Source organism: Rutidosis leptorrhynchoides, chromosome 3 (genome assembly GCF_046630445.1).
Source record: "Rutidosis leptorrhynchoides isolate AG116_Rl617_1_P2 chromosome 3, CSIRO_AGI_Rlap_v1, whole genome shotgun sequence".
Classification (NCBI taxonomy): domain Eukaryota; kingdom Viridiplantae; phylum Streptophyta; class Magnoliopsida; order Asterales; family Asteraceae; genus Rutidosis; species Rutidosis leptorrhynchoides.
The window spans coordinates 672,398,118-672,408,659 of record NC_092335.1 but is presented as its reverse complement, the minus strand read 5'-3'; the positions used below and the strand labels follow the sequence as shown (position 1 = coordinate 672,408,659).

Genomic DNA, 10,542 nt, shown 5'->3' with positions numbered 1-10,542 from the left:
TGTATATATATTAATGCACATTCACCTACAATATGACCTATTCTTCGAAACAAAATAAAAAAAAAAAAAAAAAAAAAAGTTGAGCCTAGCTTCCAATACATCATTCAAGAGTTGTTTAGAGTTTGCCAGACATTGGTTATATGGTTGGTTATATGTAAGCTGGTTTCATTGTTTTAATAATCAAGATACATTGGAGTATTATCAGACTTATTGTGTATATTCTCATATATATACCTACTGCTCACAGTTGGTAAATCTGACTACTTCGGTATGTGATGATTCTTCCAAAAATTTTGATTCTATGCTAAATAAGATTGTGGAAGATCAGGTTATGTGTATTAAGATTTGGACAAGGTTCAAGTATAAGATAGGTCAAACTGAATATAACAGGGTTGTTAATTACAAAAGGTGAAACCTTCAGTCTAAAATCTTCTTGAGTCAAAAAAGCCAAAGGTGTAAAAGGATACAAATTAGGGTTTTGGTGGAAAAATGATCATGCTGAGTTTAGCATCAATAGTTACACACTTATACCCTTAGTGATATAAGGTGGTTTTTAGTCTATTTTTATTTTTATTCTATTTTGACTCAGTTTCCAAAAAAACATTAGGGCTAAGGCTTTGTTGAAACTGCTTATAAGAAAGTGTAGAAAAAGAGCTTTAAATATGTTGAAGACAACAAGAAACTTTAGATCAATTGGCGCTTTTATTGATATTTTATTGTTCGTATTATTTAAGACTCATCATAGCTTGGGAAGTTAAGATGATCATCACACAATCCAATTATTGCCAGGTATCAAGTATTTGTTTTCTGAATAAATTATTTTGAACTTACCGATTACCAATTAACGGAGATAGAATAAAAGGCCGATACTAAATCACGAAGAGCTTCAGACAGGTTTAAACTCCATGAAAATTTGATTCTACAATTTCTATGGTGTCTCACATAACTTACTTATTAGCCCATCCATATCTCATGCATGTTGCTTAATGATTCATCGGTCTAGTACCATAACCCTTTAGTTGCTCACTCGATGTGATCGCACAAAATGCTATCTCCCCAAATTTTTGGCAAACATATCATAATTTCAAAATAAATAAATAAAAAAACAAAAAGTAAAAAAGTAAATGAGAACAGACATATTGCAGTGTTTTTTACCTTACATAAGGGCGGTATGTAATGCCACCCATGACAGCATTCCCTCTAATGACCATTACAGATTTGTGACCTCTGTAACAGTTAAAAAAGTTTAATCATCAAATAAAGATCCTCCCTTTTTTAACATAATATATTGTTAACAGTATACCTATCTATAACAAGACGAACAATGTATTCCTTAGGCATGTTAGGTAATTTCCCTGCACATATATTCTGCTGACCAATTAATCTGCAAATAAAAGAGAGATAAGTGCAATTGACATAATACTCATACATCAATCTTTGACTAGTAAACAAAACACTCCTGGTATTATACTATTTATTTGAATAAATACGTAAACTGTGCGTCATTCTATTACACTATTTTAAACACATAAACATCAGCCACTAGTTCATGAATTCTGAATCATAACTCAAACTCAGTAACTCATATGTTTGTCTTGAAGACTACACAAACAATATGGGTTTTACACAAATATCTCTAATTTATAAACTCATATTAATATATAGGATCAAACATACAAGGAGAGAAAAGAAGATACCGCATCATATGTTCATCATTTCTATCATTTGATACATAGTTAAATTTAGTTTTCCCCCTTCGGATATCGGTTTACCGAAAAACATATTGCAAGCTGACCATGAATAAAAAAAAATGTTGAATTTTAACTGCTTTAAAAATTAATAAACAATAAACTAGTTAGGTTTAAAAAAAATTACTATTATTTTTCTTGATATAACAAAATATTTTTTAAAATATTCATAAAATTCTGAACGTAATTTCATCAACAAAAACAAATTCAACTTGTACTAATATATATTTATACCGACCAACAAAGCTAAACCCTAAAAACCGATTTTTATTTTTTGTAAAATTCAAGCTACTTGCATTTCTAAGATGCTAAACGGTAATCAATAAAAAGAGAAATTTTCAAAACCAGTCTTCAATTTGTATGATATAAGTAATTCAAAGCGAGCACTAAGTTTGATTTACGAAATACATAATAACTAGAAAAGCAAAAATTGATACCTTCAGATTCGGTACTGGTAGTAGCATATCGTGGAATTGTAACATCTGGTGGAACAATATATTGTTGTTATAAGTTATTTGAAATTGATATTTTATTTTTTGATTTAATTATAATAAATAACTATAATTTAATTTAATTTTAGTAAAGGAGAGTTATGGTTTGCTTAGCAAGTAAGAAAGATGATATACTTCCGCCTTTTTCTCTACCCCTCTGGCTACCGGCAGTGGTCCGGGTCAACTCGCCTGCTTTTACTCTTTCCCTTTACTCTCTCTCGTTCCCTTCTCCTTCCTCATCTGGATCGGACGTTTTTGGTTCATTTGGACCTTGGTCTTGGTCGTTGAAGATGGTTGGCATGTGGTGGAGCATGAGGTGAAAATTTTTTAGGGATTTTACAAATGGATTTTCAAGAAGAAAACTGATATGGACGGAAATGTACATACATTTAAGGCAAGACTAGTGGCGAAAGATTTCACTCAAACTCATGGTGTTGACTATGACGAAACTTTTTCTCCAGTAGCCATGCTAAAATCAATTAGAATACTCATCGCCATAGCCGCATATTATGACTATGAGATATGGCAAATGGATGTCAAAACCGCATTCCTTAATGGACACTTAAGTGAAGATGTCTATATGGAACAACCAGAAGGTTTTGTAAATCCTAAGTATCCTAATAAAGTGTGTAAGCTTAAAAGAGCCATTTACGGATTAAAGCAAGCATCTAGAAGCTGGAATCTTCGTTTTGACGAGAAAATAAAAGAGTTTGATTTTATCCAAAATGAAGATGATCCATGTGTTTACAAAAGGGCTAGTGGAAGCATAGTAGTATTTTTAATCTTATATGTAGATGATATACTACTTATTGGAAATGACATCCCAACTTTACAAAAGGTAAAGTCTTGGCTTGGGAAGTGTTTTCAAATAAAAGACCTTGGCGATGCTGCTTATATTCTAGGAATAAAAATTCATAGAGATAGATCAAAGCGGCTAATCGGCTTGAGCCAAAGTGCATATATTGAAAAGATTCTAAAAAGATTCAAGATGCAAGATTCCAAACGCGAATTTTTGCCAATGTCACATGGTACAATATTGAGCAAGTCTCAAAGTCCTAGCACAAATGATGAGCTTAGACGAATGAATGGAACTCCATATGCTTCTGCAATTGGATCCATTATGTATGCCATGTTATGCACAAGACCAGACGTATCGTATGCTTTGAGCATGACGAGTAGATACCAACAAAATCCGGGTGAAAGCCACTGGATGGCTGTCAAGAACATCCTAAAGTACTTGAGAAGGACTAAAGATATGTTCTTAATTTATGGTGGTGTGAAAGAAGATCTTACTGTAAAGTGCTGCACAGATGCTAGTTTCCAAACTGATAGAGATGATTCACGATCACAATCTGGATATGTCTTTATCTTGAATGGAGGAGCTATAACTTGGAAAAGTTCTAAGCAGAAAGTAGTTGCACAATCTACTACAGAAGCTGAATACATTGATGCATCAGAGGCAGCAGAAGAGACTGCGTGGATGAAAAAGTTCATTGCTGATTTAGGGGTGATGCCAAGCATAGAAGACCCCATAGAAATATTTTGCGACAATAATGGTGCTATTGCTCAAGCAAAAGAACCTAGATCGCATCACAGCACCAAACATATCCTTAGGAGATTCCACTACATACGTCACATAGTGGGAGACGGAGATGTTTGTATTCGTAAAGTTCACACAGACCAAAACCTTGCTGATCCTTTTACAAAGGCTTTGGCACAATCAAAACACGAGGGTCATGCTCGGTGCATAGGGCTTCGTAATGTTAATGATTGGAATGATTTGTAATTTAGTATTATGATATTTTGGAACATTTATGCAACATTTATATTAAATGATATGATGTATTTGGAGATAATCATACTCATTAATAATTGTTGTATTCTTTATTAGTATGTTTAAATCCTTGAATAACCCCGTTATTCAAAAACGTCCATAGTCGATCACAACTATGAGAATAGTTGTGAGTTAAGACTAATGTGAATAAGTTGGTTGACTTTCATGAAGATGAAAGTAGAGCAAGGGAGTTGCAACCAAATTCACCTATGTTTATTGAAGAATAAACATTGGACATGACCCGCTTTCAAGATCACTTCATGGATCGATGTCATAAGTGATTCTTGAAAATGGTAATATCTTTATATCCTTAGACCGTAGATACATATTGGGTCTTAAGTGTGAGGATTGTTATACTTTGACATAGTTAAGCATTGTTCTTTAGCCAGGCAATCATAAAAGCTATTGTTAAGTATAATATGAGACACATGAGAGACGTGTGTAGTCTAGACGGGATTTGTTCCTCTCATTTGGATGAGAGATTGACATCTATGGGCCCCTCGATGATTTAAATTGATTAAGATGCGTGGCCACGCTCAAACTATGTTGATATATTCAATGGTGTTTGTTTTATCATTTTCAATCTTGATCGAGTAACATAATGTATGAGCTAAATATGAGATTGATTACTATCCATGTCTCATGCTCAACGTGATGTCAGTAACAAAGGAATAACTGATACCTTACCTATATATTGATTTGAAGTTTTAACTTGAGAATCAATAGATGCTCGGAATGTAACATTTTCATGTGTTGTTAGGGGCAGTGGCATGTTGCTAGACATTTACCACTGTTTGTGTTGACATATATTGAATCTTGTGCAAGTGGGAGATTGTTGGTTTATATGCTCAAGACACGATATATGTATACACTACTAATAACATATGAACCTATAGGGTCACACACAAATAGCAAATAAATATCAATTAAGTATTTAAATGGGATTTAGATATTATCAACCATAAAATGTTTAATAACATTATTATTTAGGAGAAATAATGATGTAGCATGAGAATATAAGTATGTACACATGAACTAGTAATGTTACAAGTAACATTCTCTTGTGTTATATTTATTAGAAAAATACAATATGGTATGGTCATAAGTCATGAGTGGTATGGTCATTAATCATGAGTGGTATGGTCATAAGTCATGAGTGATATGATCATAATTCTTATGCCATCATTATGTCTAGCAATTATTGTTGCTTTTGTATTTGTGATGTGTGTAAGAACACTTCTTAAATAAGTTACTTACATACACTTGCAATGTACATACGTACACACATATGAATGAAATGGATTCAAGTGTCATTTCATTTTAACTCATGCAAATAACTTTCAAGTAACTCTTTTAGTAAGTAAAAGTGTTAGTGTTCTTCATCTTGTTATTTCACTTATTATTGGTTGATAAGGACTAGCATCCATTTGGTATTGGAACTTTGCTCAAGTGTGGATTACCGATAGAGGAAGGCTACGTTGGCTTCTTGGTATTCTTTGTATCCATAACTTCTCAAGTTCAAAGTCTTCAAAGGTTGTAGTCTTTAAACTCACTATTTATTATTTAGTTTTCTTAACAACATGCAATTGGATCCTTGGTGGGGAGTTTTTGAAAGGTTTAAAAATTGTTGTACATGCTTCCGCTGCTAAAGAGTTTTATGAAATTTCATACAAACCCCTTCAGTGATATCAAGAGCCGCTTTTGCATGTGTTAAGAAACTTATGTTATATACAATAAGAACTTGTTCTTATTATTAGAAATGAACAACTTTTTTTTCTAAAAAGGAAAAGTTGTAGATTTCTAAAATGCAACTTAGTTATTTTATTTGCTACAACCATTCCTTTTACATGCATGTATGGTTGTAGAAGTTGCTATATATATATATATATATATATATATATATATATATATATATATATATATATATATATAATAGTTGATATATTAAGTTGCATGGTGCATAGAAAGCCTTTGGATCATTTTGTGATGTTTGGTTGTGTTGAAATTCGATTGGGTTGTAAATTATTCTTTCATCTATAATGGTTTGTAATAATTTTATTTTTCATGTTTTGTTTAATTTTGAGATGTAAAAGTATTAGTGTAGACTTGTATATTTTATCCATAAAAATGTAACAAGACATGAGGAAAATTCAAGATGGAGTTCTAAGCAATTTTGGAGCCATTTGCAACACCAAATGTTGACTAGGCAAGTGGGAGCTTCAAGACATCACAATGAAGCATGGATATTTGTTATGTCCTTAGATTGATCCGGTCCCTTCGTTTGGCTCACGAAAACCGATTAGGAAAAGGCTTGGCTATGCACCTATTAATTGTTGTGTTTATGATTGTATGTTGCATGTTTGAATATAGGATATTTGCATGCTAGAAAATATTTTTTTTTTTTAACAAATCAAACACAAATAAGAGTTTGGTAAATTTATATATAATTTTGAAAATGGTTTTTCGTAAAAGTATAAAATGAGTTTTAATAAAAAGGAGTTTTTACATAAAGCTCAAAGTTAACATTAAAATTATGAATTTTAATAAATTATTATGAATTTAATAAATTTAAACCAAACTCTTGTATAAAGTTTTAAATAAAATGAGTTTTATTAGAAACTAAAATTGGTCTTAAGTTAGCGCGCTCAATGTATACATATTAATATAGGATATTAGTTTAAAATTGGACACGCCGTGAGTGACTAAAATAGTGATTCTATAAACTCAAGACCAACATATAAAATATGATTTTATCTAAAGTATACGTATAATATATTGTTGAATGCATGCAACAATTATTATACGAAATGTTTTGTCAAATTGAAATAATACAAAACACAAAATCCCTTTTAAAATGCAAGTTTATGCCATCCTTATTAAGACACTCGCTTGTCATTTGTACGTCGTTGTGGAGAGAGCATCAGCCAACCACCATGGTCGTCTTGTGATTACCGAGATGGTGTTTCGCGATTCCCATGACAGTCTTGGGCCGAACATCATAGTTTTTTAATAGGACAAATTAATTAGTGCTTCTTGTGGAGAGAGCATCAGCCAAACACAAGAGGCCCAAGGCATAGATGGGATTGAACATACCAGTTGACAATTGTTGTTAAAGATCCCATTAAGATATAGAAATTGTATTAGACTTGCAATTGGTAATCGCTACCTACCTTGTTAATTTAAACTTAGTGGAGAGAGCATCGGCCAACCACTCAAGGTTAAATGTAACTTGGATTCTAGCCTTTAACAAATTAATTTTTCATAAAAAAGTTAGGGTAATTAATTATTAAAGGATCAAATATTAAAATACTAAAAGAACTTTGTTAATTTTGTAGATGTCACCCAATGCAACTACACCCGTTCACCACCTTTCTCTAAGATCTGTCTTAGAGAAGGAAAAACTCAATGATACGAACTTCTTAGACTGGTATCGTAATTTGAGAATTGTTCTCAAAGTCAAAAAGAAGTCGTATATACTTGATGGACCCGTTCCCGAGGAACCCCCTGCTAATGCCACTAAGAGCATCCGAGATGCTTGGACTAAGCACACGGATGACTCCACAGAGGTAGCATGCCTCATGTTAGCCACCATGATTCCAGACTTGCAAAAGGACCTGGAACATCATGATGCCTTTGAGATGCTTAAGCAGCTAAAGGAAATGTTCCAACAATAAGCTAGGCAACAACGCTTTGAAACTGTCAGAGCGTTACACGCATGCAAGATGACAGAGGGGACATCTGTAAGCTCTTATGTTCTAAAATTGAAGAGCTACATAGATCAACTTGAGAGGCTTGGATCTTCCATTGGTCCTGAGTTGACAATACACTTGATCCTCAACTCACTGCCAAAGTCATATGACCAGTTCGTCTTGAACTACAATATGAACAATTTGGAGAAATCTATCTCGGAGTTGCATTTAATGCTTAAGACTGCCGAGAAGAATATTCCATCCAAAACCTCTGAAGTCCTCATGATTCGGGAAGGAAAAATCAAGAAGCCACAAGCCAAAGGCAAAGGTAAAGGCAAACCTAAGAGTCAGGGCAACTACAAAGGCAAAAAGTTTGTCCCAAAGGATTATGTCAAGAAGAAAGAAAAACCTGCCAAAGATGCCACTTGTTTCCATTGTGGAGAAATTGGTCATTGGAAGCGAAACTGCCCGACTTACCTTGCAGAGCTGAAGAAGACAAAGGCTAGCAATGCTAGCACCTCAGGTATCTATATGATAGAACTATTTGCTTTCTCTAGTAATTCATGGGTATTTGATACTGGTTGTGGAACTCACATTTGTAATAATGTGCAGGGACTAAGAAAGATTAAGAAGCTGAAACCAGGCGATTTGGTATTGCATGTTGGCAACGGAGCACATGTTGCGGTCGTAGCAATAGGCACTTATGAACTTTTATTACCAAATGGCATGTATTTAATATTAAATAATTGTTATTATGTCCCTAGTCTAACTAGGAACATTATTTCAGATGCACGTTTGTATGAATCTGGATACTCGTATGCTTTTCCTAATGGAAATATTTCAGTTTTCAATAAAGATATTTTTTCTTTTGAGGCACGACCTCACAATGGCATATATGAAGTTGACATACAAGATTCATCCAATAATAGTTCTATGTATAACATAAACACCAAAAGATCCAAGCATGACTTGAATCAAACTTATCTATGGCATTGTCGTCTTGGTCACATAAACAAGAAACGCATAACCAAACTCCAATCTGATGGAATTTTAAAATCAACTAAATCTGAGTCATTTGATGTATGTGAATCTTGTTTAAGCGGGAAGATGACAAAGGCACCTTTCTCCGGTTCCGGAGAAAGAGCAAAGGATCTTTTGGGACTTATACATTCCGATGTATGCGGTCCTTTTAGAACTATGTCAAGAAATGGTGAAAGATACTTCATTACATTTACTGATGATTTCAGTAGATTTGGTTATGTTTACTTATTGAAACATAAACATGAGGCATTTGAAACGTTCAAAGTGTTTCAAAATGAGGTTCAAAATCAGCTAGGCAAAACGATAAAGGTTCTCCGATCGGATCGAGGAGGTGAGTACTTGTGTCAAGAGTTTGACGATCATCTAAAGAATTGTGGAATTATTTCACAACGCACTCCACCCGGAACACCACAACATAATGGTGTTTCTGAGAGGAGGAATCGAACCCTACTTGATATGGTTCGATCTATGATGAATCATACTTCACTTCCTCCATCTTTCTGGACCTATGCCTTATTATCTGCTGCTCGCATACTAAATATGGTACCAACCAAAAAGGTAAATAAGACACCATATGAGTTATGGCATGGAAAGGTTCCAAATTTATCTCATTTGAAAGTTTGGGGTTGCGAAGCTCATGTTCGACAAGAAACTTCCAACAAACTTGATCCCAGATCTATCAAATGCATTTTTGTGGGATACCCAAAGGATTCTATGGGATATTATTTCTACAATCCTACCGAGAACAAAGTGTTTGTTTCTAGACACGCTACTTTTCTAGAAAAGGAGTTTCTATTAAATAAAGCAAGTGGGAGTAATGTAGAACTTGAAGAAATTCAAGAACCACAAAATATCACACCTGAAGTTGGCACTAGCTATCAACAAGTTGTTGAAGAACCTGAACAATTGGTTGCTCAGGAACCTGAAGTAACACAAGACATTTGTAGATCTAGTAGACCTCGTCATAGTCCCCAAAGATATGACGACATTTTCTTAGTGGATGAAAGTGAGCCCACTAACTACAAAGATGCTACATTAGATCCTGAATCTAAGAAATGGAATGAAGCCATGAATGAAGAGATGCAGTCCATGTATGACAACGAAGTAGGGACTTAGTTGATCTACCTCCTGATAGCAAGGCTGTTGGGAGCAAATGGATTTTCAAGAAGAAAACCGATATGGACGAAAATGTACATACATTTAAGGCAAGACTAGTGGCGAAAGGTTTTACTCAAACTCATGGTGTTGACTATGACGAAACTTTCTCTCCAGTAGCCATGCTAAAATCAATTAGAATACTCATCGCCATAGCCGCATATTATGACTGAGATATGGCAAATGGATGTCAAAACCGCATTCCTTAATGGACACTTAAGTGAAGATGTCTATATGGAACAACCAGAAGGTTTTGTAAATCCTAAGTATCCTAATAAAGTGTGTAGAAGCTGGAATCTTCGTTTTGACGAGAAAATAAAAGAGTTTGATTTTATCCAAAATGAAGATGATCCATGTATTTACAAAAGGGCTAGTGGGAGCATAGTAGTATTTTTAATCTTATATGTAGATGATATACTACTTATTGGAAATGACATCCCAACTTTACAAAAGGTAAAGTCTTGGCTTGGGAAGTGTTTTCAAATGAAAGACCTTGGCGATGCTGCTTATATTCTAGGAATAAAAATTCATAGAGATAGATCAAAGCGGCTAATCGGCTTGAGCCAAAGTGCATATATTGAAAA

At 33.9% G+C, this 10,542-nt stretch overlaps 2 long non-coding RNA genes across 2 annotated transcripts in view; both read right to left on the bottom strand.

Moving 5' to 3' along the window:
• Positions 1–1,144: 1,144 nt before the first annotated feature.
• LOC139899367 (uncharacterized) overlaps positions 1,145–10,542 on the bottom strand; it is a 28,910-nt gene continuing 19,512 nt past the window's right edge. Inside the window, exon 6 of the long non-coding RNA XR_011777448.1 lies at positions 1,145–1,227. This is a non-coding gene — a long non-coding RNA (uncharacterized lncRNA). The remainder of the gene's footprint in view (positions 1,228–10,542) is intronic.
• LOC139899368 (uncharacterized) lies at positions 1,357–2,496 on the bottom strand. The gene is made up of 3 exons (XR_011777449.1): positions 2,375–2,496; positions 2,186–2,230; positions 1,357–1,384 (listed from the first exon to the last, which is right to left on the bottom strand). It is a non-coding gene; the product is annotated as an uncharacterized lncRNA (long non-coding RNA).